Genomic DNA, 13,621 nt, shown 5'->3' on the forward strand with positions numbered 1-13,621 from the left:
TACAGGCATAGTGGTCAAGACAGCATGGTACTGGCACAAAAACAGAGATATAGACACTTGGAATCGAATAGAAAACCAAGAAATGAAACTAATATCTTACAACCACCCAATCTTTGATAAACCAAACAAGAACATACCTTGGGGGGAAGACTCCCTATTCAATAAATGGTGTTGGGAGAACTGGATGTCTACATGTAAAAGACTGAAACTGGACCCACACCTTTCCCCACTCACAAAAATTGATTCAAGATGGATAAAGGACTTAAATTTAAGGCATGAAACAATAAAAATCCTCCAAGAAAGCATAGGAAAAACACTGGAAGATATTGGCCTGGGGAACGACTTCATGAAGAAGACTGCCATGGCAATTGCAACAACAACAAAAATAAACAAATGGGACTTCATTAAACTGAAAAGCTTCTGTACAGCTAAGGAGACAATAACCAAAGCAAAGAGACAGTCTACACAATGGGAAAGGATATTTGCATATTTTCAATCAGACAAAAGCTTGATAACTAGGATCTATGGAGAACTCAAATTAATCCCCATGAAAAAAGCCAATGATCCCATATATTTATGGGCAAGAGACATGAATAGAACCTTCTCTAAAGATGACAGACGAATGGCTAACAAACACATGAAAAAATGTTCATCATCTCTATATATTAGAGAAATGCAAATCAAAACAACCCTGAGATATCATCTAACCCCAGTGAGAATGGCCCACATCACAAAATCTCAAAACTACAGATGCTGGCGTGGATGTGGAGAGAAGGGAATACTTTTACACTGCTGGTGGGACTGCAAACTAGTACAACCTTTCTGGAAGGAAGTATGGAGAAACCTCAAAGCACTCAAGCTAGACTTCCCGTTTGATCCTGCAATCCCATTACTGGGCATCTACCCAGATGGAAAAAATCCTTTTATCATAAGGACACTTGTACTAGACTGTTTATTGCAGCTCCATTTACAATCGCCAAAATGTGGAAACAGCCTAAATGCCCACCAACCCAGGAAGGGATTAACAAGCTGTGGTATATGTATACCATGGAATACTATTCAGCTATTAAAAAAAATGGAGACTTTACATCCTTAATACTAACCTGGATGGAAGTGGAAGACATTATTCTTAGTAAAGCATCACAAGAATGGAGAAGCGTGAATCCTATGTACTCAATTTTGATATTAGGACAATTAATGAGAATTAAGGTTATGGGGGGGGAAGCAGAAAGAGGGACGGAGGGAGGGGGGTGGGGCCTTGGTGTGTGTCACACTTTATGGGGGCAAGACATGATTGCAAGAGGGACTTTACCTAACAATTGCAATCAGTGTAACTGGCTTATTGTACCCTCAATGAATCCCCAACAATAAAAAAAAAAAGAAGACCCTGACATATTCATTTAAGTGAATTTATTTTAATTTTCAAGCTCCTCCTAGCAACAGGGACAAAGTCTCCTAACTGTGCACTTCTCAGAACATTTCCCTGTCACTAAGGATGGCTGTGTCCCCCTCTCGGCAGTCACAGTTAACCTTTGGCGGCTTTCCTTGTTTCATTTTGCTCTTTTTTCAATTGCTGTTCTCTACAGGCCCCTCTCTGCCTTTCATCTGGATGAAATTCCTGAGGTTGAAGAGCATGGTTTCAAGTTTCATGGTACAATAGTAACTTTATCCCCCACTTATCAGGTTCCCAAAGCATGTGTCCACCCTCAATCAGCAACTCGGAACAGCTGACAGAGCTGCAGGAGACTTCCATGCCAGCTCTTGTGTCCTGTCCCTGGTTCCTGTCCTCCAATCAGTGTCCAAAAAAGCTTGCATAGAGAAGTGCCATTTAGTCTGAGGGTCTGGCTAGGACTTCAGCCTCTTAAACTTGATTAGAAGCCAGAGAGCCTGAATTGTGATGGTTTGGCTCAGGTAGTTTTCTCAGTAATTGTTAGGAGAAGTCAGCCCCATAAAGCCTGTCCCTGTACCAGCTGTAAAACAGCTGTCAAGCGATTTTCCAGCACGTGACTTAGTGTCACTGTTATGAGATCACATGTGAGAAGTACCCCTTGGAATCCACTGTCAGTACCTCCATAGCATTTTGTACCTGTGTCATGTTTCCCATTTTTTTTTTCCAACTAATTATAAAGTTGCTCATCTCCCATGTTTGCTCCCTCATTGGTTGGACTTTCCTGGGATGCAGAGGCCCTGACTTAACTCTACATTGCCCATAGCACTGTACCCTAGAAGGAGTCAAGTGTCTGTGTGAGGAATTTCACAAAATATTCTGCAGACCTATGACTGACAATGAGCACTCTTTCAGGAGGAGTGAAGAACTATTAGGGTAGCAAAAGAATTTTCTGCAGCTGTGAGAGGTTTGAGACTCTGAAGTTCTTATAGCAAGGGATGAATTGTCTTTCGAAATAGTATGTAAAGGAAAGGAGACTTTTGAGTCAGTTGTCTTAGGATATGTATGTAACCTAAAGGCAATTGATGGTGGGATGAAGCGAAAAAGCTATTTGCTTCTTCCCCAACTATGCCTTTGGATTTCTTGGTTTAACAAGATATTCCTTCTTAGTTCAAAATCTTCCTCTTTAGGGGAAATTTTTAATTCTGTTTAATCCAGAGAGTGGAAATATGAAATAGAGAAACTATCACAGGGAGAGATTACCTGGTTTGCCTTGAGGGAGGATTGTGATTGCCACAGCAGGAACGCAAAGAGAAAGATTCCACATTTGGTCCTAGACTTCTATAGCAGAACTTCTGGGTCTGTAGAAAAGGACTGGTTTTGAAAGGGAAGCTTTGTGGAGAGAGAGTTTCTTTAATACCCATCAAGAGCATTCCTGGTGGACTAGATAACAAATGCAGGGACAGAGGGAATTCAGCGTGTGGCACAGGGAAGGTGAGGAGTGTGAAAGGGGGGGAGTACACAGGGGAAAGCTGCAAAGGGCCATATCCCAACCACTTTTCTTGGAGATAATAACCAGAGAGAGGAGCCATGATGAAGAGGTGGATACAAACGAGTAAAGGGGCTGTGCCCTTCCCCATTCTAGATTTCCCAGGAGGAATATCAGTCTTCACATGTGGGCCATGGTCTGCCCTTGAAGTTGGCATGAATTGTGGGCCTGAGGCAGCTCGTGGCTCTCCACAGCCTTCAGGAGGTGTGCAGGGGACCAGAGGTCCTTTAAATGTCTCACTGAAGAAATTCAGGAATTCTGGAAGGACATAGGACCCTCTAGAGCAGTGGTTCTCAACCTTCCTAATGCCATGGCCCTTTAATACAGTTCCTATGGGTTGCGACCCACAGATTGAGAACTACTGATCTAGAGCCTGAGGTCAGGATGAAGAAGGTGCATAGTCAGAGGAAGTGGCCACCATGCTGCAGCCACATAGTGGACGACAGACTGCTGTGCCCAGTGGGCAGATAGATGGGCCTGGCGAAACTCAGCAGTCACTTGGTGTAGGGCACAGAGCAGACCGTGACTCCAGAGCAGAGGGCTGGGCCTAGAAGGAAGATGGAGAGAGACCAGATAGGGTAAAGAGCTGTCTTTAGCCAGGGAGGTCATTTTCTTATTTAATCCAACGTTTGTGTAATAGCCCTTTGAAGAAGATAGAATTTTTATTTTGTGGCTGAAGAAGATGAGGCTCCTGAAGTTTAGGACAATTTACAGGTTCATCCAGGGGCAGGTAGACTTGGTCTGACAGCTGAATTCAGTGTTCAGCTTCAGCAGGTGCTTACATTTCTTGGTCTCTTTGACAATGTTTTATTTTTTTTATCCTGGTTTCTATGTTTAGATTCTAATCTCATTTCAAAGATACCCATAATGTTTCCAAGATATATGCTCCAAACAATAAAATGCAGGGTTTGGCCCCATGGTGCAATCAGTCATCTTTTAATAAAAATACTATAGTAATCCCAAGTGGAAAATCCCACACAGTATAAAACTGGCTACTGGGGAAACCCCTGATTAGTTTTCCCAGTTGATTTTGTGACTCATTCAATTGGAGCTAATGGGGTTTACATTTTAGACTCTAAAATCAAAGAGTAATAGTTAAACACAGCAGAACATTGAGTTTTCAAATTTATACTGCTTCATTTATTTTCTTTTCCTTTTTTTTTTTTAAATGGGAGTATAATTACTTCTAACTCTTAGGTTGCAGTGTTTAATTGAGGAAATACATGTTTTTTAAAAAGGGAATATTAACTAGTAGTATGACTGTTGTCACATCTGAGAAGCCCCAAAGTGAACGATGAGACCAACTGTGGCTGGGCCCTTGGGGAGCCCCAGGCTGGGAGTTGACTAAGTAGGGTCAGAGGGGAGGGCGGGCTGCTTCATTTATTTTCAATTTTTCTTTCTTCTTCCCTCCCTTCTCCTTCCCCTACCTTCTCCCTACTCTTACCTTCTTCTCTGTTGTTGTTCTGCTGCCAGGGATGAAATGGTGGTGGTGAGGGGACAGCATGAAAAGTTGACTCTTACACTTAGTAATTTTCAAAGAAATAGCCAATGAGGCTTGGAGAGGCAAGCCATAACTTCTCATGAGAAGCTGTAGCAAGGAAGTGCTGCCCCGAACAAAAATTTCAAGGGTCTTTTATGGAACCAGGAAAAATGCATAAGATGTAGGGAACATACCAAGTTGATTATAGATAGAAACTTCTTCTAGCTGTGTTGCCAAAAAGCAAAGAAGTTTCGCGATGTCACTGAATTGAGGAAGCAATGGAAAGAAAACCAGAAGAAATTATCATAAGATTACAAACTAAAAGAGAAAGTTACAGTACTTCAGGGGTAAACTTTAACTTCCCTATTCTGTGCTACTGATCTGTATCTTAACCCTTAAGCAATTTCAACCTTTAAGTCTTTTCCAGCACAGGACCCATAGATCTATGTCTAAACTGATGAATATTCCTAATGCCCTGACAGTGTCCCACAGGTATTATGGTGGTGGGGTGCAGAGGAATCCAGGCTGTCACCAGCAGATTCTCAAGAATGTCAGCTTACACTGAACTGTAACCCACACTCCCTTTTCTCTCTCCCCTCCCAGTCTTTCTCCCCTCCCAGAGTGCTAGGATTATAAGGATGAGCCACCATGCCCAGCCCACACTAATATGTTACAAGATAATAAACAGAAAATTTAATTTCAGGAATTAACAGTTGGGAAGAAACAAAACAGAACAAATAGTCTGTGACAACGAATGCTGTTTGAGTGTTGGTCAGAGAAAGACACTTTAAGGAAGCAAAATTTGAACAAAGGCCTGAACAGAGTGAGGGGATAAACAGTGGGCAACAACATGAGGGTTGGGAGTGGGAGCAATAGGCAGGGAACCAGTCAGGCCATAGCAGGAAGGACAGGGAGCCACTAAGGGAGGGGCAGTGGTGAGACAGGTAGAGCCTGGGGGTCTGGCTGGAGAGGGAGTGGGCTCAGCCAGGTGAAGCCACCCAGAGATGGGACCATAGCCCTGTAGAGAACTGGCCACAGGATAGCCTAGGTGAAGATAGATAGGGTGAAGCAGAAGGGACATTGAAAGAGCAGGTGGTCTTAGCACCCTTCAGGTACACTGGGGCTAGTAGGAACCCACCACCACAAAAATAACTCTTGACAATGCTGTATCATTGAAGAACCTCAAAAATCATCATGCTTAGTGAGAGACCAGGTAAAGTATTATTCTATTTAAGCAAAATTTCCAGATAAAGCAATTCTATAAAGACAGAATGTAGACTAGTAGGTACCTAGACTTGGGGGTGAAAATGGTGATTAATTGGGCATACAAGATCTTACTGGGGTGGTGAAAATGTTCTAAAACTGAATTACAGTGATGGCTGCACAACCTGTACATTTTTAAAAAGTCATTGAATTGTACTCTTGAAATGGGTGAATTTCATGGTTTGTAAATTATACCTTAATAAAAGTTGTCAAAATAAACTGATAGTGAAACAGAGAAAAAAAGGAGCAATAAATCTCTCTGAATAAGCATGATCCAGAATAGCCACCTGGATAATTGCAATGTCAAGTTAGAAAGGCAGGTGACAGGAAACAATTGAGATAAAAGCTATCAGACTTGGACAAAGAGGATGAGAGCTATTTTGAGCAGCCATCCTTAGATCAGAGTTCACATCTTGAGGCAAAGCTGTCCTGTAGAGTTTGAGTTTGCTAAGTTTGCTTCTGTAGATCAAATGTCAGGCCTGCTGATATGGTCAGTCCTGAGAATATGCCCTTAACACCACCTTGCTGGCTTCCCTCTGCTCAGGAGCCCAGGGCCTCCCGCAGACCGTTACTGCAGCCCTGAGGAGCAGTCAGGGACAGGCACTGGCAGGGAGGCCCATTTAATGTTGAGTAAGTGACTAAGAAAGCTCTTGTTCTCTCTATTATGCAAGAGAAAAATGTCTTTGTGGCCACTTATGGAGGTTATTAGTGCCAAATAAATAAAATAGGGTGGCATCTGTGGCTCAGTGGATAGGGTGCCGGCCCCATATACTGAGGGTGGTGGGTTAAAATCTGGCCCTGGCCAAACTGCAACAAAAAAATAGCCGAGTGCTGTGGCAGGCACCTGTAGTCCCAGCTACTTGGGAGGCAAGAGAGTCACTTAGCCCAAAAGCTGGAGGTTGCTGTGAGCTGTGATGCCATAGCACTCTACCAAGGGCAACAAAATAAGACTCTGTCCCCCCCCCCAAAAAAAAGCATACTGTATATTGTTCTGACAGTGCCTTCATCTTTCCTTTTCAATGACCTTAACACTGCTGAAGAAGACTGGTCAGTTACTTGTATAATAGAATGTCCCTCATTTTGAGTTTGTCTGATGTTTTCTCTTAACTAGATTGAGGTTATTCATTTTGGGCAAAAATACTCCAGAAGTGGTGTTGTGTTCTTCTGGGCGCAGCATACTTGGGGTACATCCTGGTGATCTCATTTTGAATCACTTGGTTAAGGCCAAGTTTCTTCACTGCAAAGTGACTATTTACCCTCTTGAAGATTACTTCACAACTTAGTTATATTTCACCTTAATTAGGGTGGCGGGTTCAAACCCAGCCCCGGCTGAACTGCAACCAAAAAATAGCCGGGCGTTGTGGCTGGCGCCTGTAGTCTCAGCTGCTTGGGAGGCTGAGGCAGGAGAATCGTGAAAGCCCACGAGCTGGAGGTTGCTGTGAGTCCTGTGACATCATGGCACTCTACCGAGGGCGGTAAAGTGAGACTCTGTCTCTACAAAAAAAAAAAAAAAAAAAAAGATACATATTGAAATGCCACATTTTGGAAAAGCATTTGAGATGAATTAACAAAAGTTATATATTAATAAGATTCCTGTGTACTCTCTTTCAACAAATAGGTCATTACTACCTATCCTGTTCCAGAAACCTAGAAGAGTATCTTGATTTTTCCTTCTTAAATCAAGTCATCACCAAGTTCTAAAAATTTCACCTTCTTTTTTTGTGGCTGGGGTCAGGTTTGAACCTGCCACCTCCAGTATATGGGGCCAGCGCCCTACTCACTGAGCCACAGGTGCCACCAAATTCCAGCTTCTAAATATGCCTGAAATGTGTCTACCTCTATCCTCACCATGCTTCATAATTTGTCTACCTGACTTTAAGTCTCGCTCCCTTCAAGTCCCATCTGCTCACTGACTTCAGAGCTCCTAAAAGCAAATAGGATCAGGTGACCTCCCACTGTGAGCCTTCAGTGGCTTCCCTGAAGCAGAGAGGACCTCTGGAGCAGCCTGGAATAGGCCTTCCAGAAGGAGCTGGTGTTAACAGGATCCTTGGAGTAGGTGAAGAAGTTAATCTTCCAGCTACAAATTCAAATCACCTGGGGAGCTTGTTAAAACTACAAATCCATGGGGTCCCACCCACAGAGATTTCGATCAGCAGAAGAAACTCAAGATCACACTTTAACATGCTTCCTAGGTGATTCCGAAGTGGGGGTCAGCTGAGCAATCACTACCCAAGCACAGCATCATGGTATTGGTTCTGGGGGGTTTGGGGGTGAGGTGTATCTAAGGAATCTTGTCTTCTATTTTCCAACTTTCAGCAATGCTATTGTGCCATAATTTTTAAATGTGCCTAAATTTATTTAAAACTATAATATTCTAAAGGTGTCATTAAAAGCCAGCTAAATATGAACTCTTGGCATAGTCTAACTTTTATTGAATTTGCATATATTATAAAAATGTTATTTTAAAGAAAAATGTTTATTTCCTAAGACTCATTTTTAACCCTCTACTGACATTAAGGGATCATGACATTAATTTCTATTGTCCTATTTTAAAGATCCTGGTGTCCAGCAAAAGCATTTGCCAAGCTCTGGTTCCCATGTTTTTTTTTTTTTTTTTTTTTTTTTTTTTGTAGAGACAGAGTCTCACTGTACCGCCCTCGGTGGAGTGCCGTGGCGTCACACAGCTCACAGCAACCTCCAACTCTTGGGCCTACATGATTCTCTTGCCTCAGCCTCCCGAGCAGCTGGGACTACAGGCGCCCGCCACAACGCCCGGCTATTTTTTTGTTGCAGTTTGGCCGGGGCTGGGTTTGAACCCACCACCCTCGGCATATGGGGCTGGCGCCCTACTCACTGAGCCACAGGCGCCACCCTGGTTCCCATGTTTTAAAACTCAGGCTGGGCACTGCACATCACGTGGGCTCCCAGGGTTCGGCTGAGAGCCTGTTGACCTAATGCTAAGGGTATCTTTTTAGTCATTCCCAGTGTTTTAAAATTTAGATAAAAACAAAGCAATTTAAAAAATCTAAGCAAACAATTATGTCTATTAACTTCATTATACTTTTATAAGGGTCAAGACATTCCAAAGCCCTTACGTCAGACTTCTGAAAGCCTCAGCATCGTTCCCAACATAGCAACCCTTAGCCTCATTTCTGAGCTAGCAAAATACGTTCCACCAATGAATTTGAAAGTTCATATTAAATATATCATATGAACAAATGTTTTATCTCCCACAAAATAAGAGGAGTGGCATCTAATCAGACTTCTTTTTTTATAAACAGTCCACATGTGCCTCCCTCCATTTCTCCCTGTCTTGCAGGTTTTGCAGTTGCTTGTCCTGGGAAAGTGCTGGCAGAGAGAAGGGGTTTGCAGTCTCAGGGTGAAGTATTCCGTGATAGTCCAACTACCCAGTTCTCTGCACCCTCCATTCTGGGTCAGAACCCTGCAGAATGTGACTCTTTCTCAGGCCTATAGGCAACTTTTCCATTCCCATTTCTTTTGTTATTTTTTTCTTGTGGAAAATTTGTGTGTATACAGGCACGTACACACACTCACATATGCACATACACATTTTTAAGACTATTTTTTCAAAGCAGTATTGAGTTTACAGCAAAATCCTGTCATGATAGATACATGTCATTATATGAGATTTGCCATATATCATCGGCCCCACATATGTACAGCCTCTCTTGTTACCAGCATCCCTCACTTAAGTAGAATATTTGTTGCGATTGATGAACCCACATCAACACGTCATAATCACCAAAGTCCATTGGGTTCACTCCTGGTGTATGTTCTATGGGTGCAAATGTATAATGATGTGTATCCATCATGACAGGATCGTCAGAATATTTTCACTGCCTTAAACATCCTCTGTATTCCATACATTCATCCCCTCTGACAACCACTGATCTTTTTACTGTCTCCATAGTTTTGTCTTTTCCAGAATGTCATACAGTTGGGATTATATAGAACATAGTGGTTTCAGCAATACACATCTAAGTCTCTTCCATGTCTTTTCTTGGCTTGATAGTTCATTTGTTTTTACAGGCTGAGTAATATCGCACTGTCTCTGTGTACCACAGTTTATCCATCCACCTACTTTGAGACATCTTGGTCATTTCCAAGTTTTGGCAATTACGAATAAGACTACTGTAAACGTCCATGTGAAGGTTTTTGTGTAGACATAAGTTTTTGACTCCTTTGGATAAATACCAGTGGCACAGGGTTCCCACATTCAAGGACAGGGCACTCCAGTTTTCCTAGGCCTGGGCAATTTCATAAAGGGAACAACACCCTGACCTTTTGCCCCGAGCTGGAGGGACTGCATTCATTCGTTTGTTGATAACACTCATTAACATTGAAAACATGTTTTCATCTGCCAAGTCCTGGCCAAGTGTAATTCTCAAGACCTTATACCCCAAAGAGCCCGTGTACAGACTCCCCACTTGGGTCCTTCCCTCTGATAGAAGCTCTGGTGTTTTTTAGTCCTTCAATCCAGACACTCTGGTGCTGTTTACCCCTTCTATATTCCTTTCTGTCTAATAAAATCCTGTCTTACCACTGATCTGTGGTCTGTGGGTTAATTCTTCAAATACGTGAGACCAAGGACCTACTGAAGAAAGAAATTCCAGTAACACCAGGGAACACAATTGCTGAATCCTAAGAGTATGTTTAGTTTTGCAAGAAGCCCTCCGAACTGTCTTCTAAAGTAGCTGTATCATTTTCCTTTCCCACCAGTGATGAATGGGAGTTCTCGTTGCCCACATCCTTGGCCGCCATTTGACATCATCAGTGTTTCAGATCTGGGCATTCTGGTGAGTAGTGGTATCTCCCTGGTTTGTTTCCCTCATGACATATGATTTTGGGGGGGCATATTTTCATATGCGTCTTTGTTATCCGTATACCTTCTTTGGTAAGGTTTCAGTTAAGGTCTTTTTATTTGGGTTTTCTTATTGTTCAGTGTTGAGTTCTTTGCACATTTTGGATTATACTCCTGTATCAAGTATGTCTTATCCAGTATTTCCCCTAGTCCATGGCTGGTCTTCTTTTCTCCACATTGTCTTTCACAGAGCAATTTTAAATTTTCATGAAGTCCCATTTATCAGTTATTTCTTTCATGAATCATGCTTTTGGCGTTATATTTATAAAGTCATCCAAACCTGAGGTCATGTAGATTTTCTCCTATGTTACCTTCGAGGATTTTTATATTTTCTATTTTACTTTTAGGTTTATAATCCATTTTGAATTCATTTTTGTGAAGGGTGTAAGGTCTCTGTCTAGAGAGACCTGCCCCTCTCTCCCTTCCCTTTTTTTTTTTTTTTTTCAGAAGGGGAAGGGAGAAGCTGGTTGGAGAACCAGGGGAGAGGAAAGAAAAAAGACAAAAGACAGGCATCTTGGTCCTTTTTGGCCACTTTAACAAGGGAACACAAACTTCATAGCTCGTACACAATGGAAATTTATTTCACAGTGTTGGAGGCTGTGAAGTCTAAGATCAAGGCGCTGGCAGATCTGGTGTCTGGTGTGCGTTGCTTCCCCTGTGTCCTCTTATTATGTAAGGTCTCTGCCTTCTTTTATCAGGGCACTAATCCCATTGATGAGGGTTCTGTGGTCATGACATAATCACCTCCTACCTTCTAGCCCCATCATTTTGGAGTTTAGGATTTGAACATGTAAATTTTGGGCGACACAAACATTCAGACCATAGCAGGAAGAGGATGGTCTCTAGGACCCAGCTGCCAGGTTTACCACCCTGCACGCCCACTTACCCCTGGGAACCTTGAGCCCTTGCCAGACAAGGAAAGGATAGTACATGCTGTATAAGGCTGTGTGAGGTCTGAGGTTGGTCCAGAATGCTTAGACAGGGTGGCATGGGGCAAACATTCAGCAAGATTTATCGTCTGTCCCAGGCCCAGAGTGTCAACCTGATGGGGGCAGGCCTCTCTATGAGTGGATAGATGTACCTGCCTCAGTATCCATCCCACTGGCCTGACCACCCTTGACACTTGTGCCTCATTCCAGCCCCCAACCCCATAGCTCTCCAGCCCATCCTTCACCTGTCTTTCAGTCTTCACAGCTCCTTCCAGGGTAGTAACTATGTTGTTTGTCCTGGGGAACTCCTGGAAGCTGGTCAAAGCATCTGATAAACAAGAGACTGGAGCACCACTTGTGTGCAGCTGCTTAAGCTTTAGTGAGAGTATCAACAGATGGGATTAATTTGAAAGGTTTTACAATATTCCTGGTGTGTACATATTATTGTAAATGTGACTTTACTAAGGCAGCAAAGGTTCAGTGATGCGTTCAGCAAGGCCTTGTGACGAGGCGGGAGCCATCTGCAACCGGTACAACTTTTATTCCAAAACAACACATTCCTCAAAAAACTGAAAGCAGAACTACCATAGGATTCTGTTAGTAAGTATATACCTAAATTAGAGGAATTCAATGTATTGAAAAGATATCTGAATTCCCATATTTATCGTAGCACTGTTTATATCAGCCAAAATATGGGATCAACCAAAACACCCATCAAAAGATGAATGGATAAAGTGGTATCTACACAATGGCATATAATTCAGCCATAAAAAGTGAAACCCTGTCTTTTGTAGTGACTTGGATAGAACTGGGGGTCATTATGTTAACTGAAATAAGCCAAACACAGAAAGACAAATGCCCCATGTTCCCACACATCTGTGGGAGCTAAAAAAGCAGATCTCATGAAGGTAACAGATTGGTGGACGAGGTCAGGAAGGGTAGGGAAGACTGGGGGATGGCAAGAAGCTGATTAGTGGGTGCAAATAGACAGTTTGGTAAGAGAAATAAGACCTACAAGAGAATAATTTGAATGTATCTAGAATAAAGGTAGCTATTTAAGTATTGATCTTTAGAATATATGTTAAAGTATTGCATGTATCCTGAAACTATTATGCATCAATAAAAATAATTTAAGAAAGACCAACACAGGACACAAAGGTGGCATTGAATAGTGAAGACCCCCTGAGACTTCTGGGAGGGAGCTCCATCTCAAGTTTTAGTTCTAACGTTTAAAGTCTTAAAAGAAATACCTCTATTTTGTGAGATCAGTTGTTTTGCTATAATCTAAACATAAAAATTAGCTTAGAAAGGAGAACTCTTAATTGGAGGCCAATTACATGCTAGGTGCTTGTAAATGTATTACTTCATTTATTCCTCTTCATCACCTGTAACTGAGAGTTGTGATTTGAACCCAGGCCTGAATGATTTCCGAAGCTGTACGCTACTTCCTGCTGTGGTCTGCCCTGGTGAAGCATGGTTGGATACCGTGCAATCTTAACAATGCTCCAGCTGAGTGGGTACAAGTGCTGTCTGTATGTCCTATGACCTGGGCTGGTCCAGGAGAGAGGCTGCCCTTAGCTGAATTGTGCGAATGTATTTGATTATTTTCCTGCCCCATTGACACAAGTCACATGACAGTTAGCTGGTATTAGCATCTCCCCGAGTAGATGGTGATGGCGACATTCCCAGTGTGCATCGCTAGCTAGCATACATTTGTCTCCAGGGAGTTTATAGTGAATCGTGTTTCATGACAGCTGCATTATGTACAGTACTTAAACAGTAATAGAAAGCAATAAATCTAGCATAGAAAAACCAAAGCACATAGCCACCTTTCATTCATGTTTGGTATGTAGTAGCTGCTTGATAGATAAGTGAGTCTAATTATTGACTACAACTTTAAAAGTAGAGAGTGAGGGCGGGGCCTGTAGATCAAAGGAGTAGGGCACTGGCCCCATAAGCCAGAGGTGGCGGGTTCAAACCCAGCCCCAGCCAAAAACTGCAAAAAAAAAAAGCAGAGAGTGAGCTCTTAAAGAAAAACACACACATTATGTGTTCTGGAAAGTTAAGACTTACCTGGAAAAGTGTAAGTTATGGGAATAACGAAGTTATATATATATGTGTGTGTGTGTGT

This window comes from Nycticebus coucang, chromosome 5 (genome assembly GCF_027406575.1).
Source record: "Nycticebus coucang isolate mNycCou1 chromosome 5, mNycCou1.pri, whole genome shotgun sequence".
Taxonomy (NCBI): Eukaryota; Metazoa; Chordata; class Mammalia; order Primates; family Lorisidae; genus Nycticebus; species Nycticebus coucang.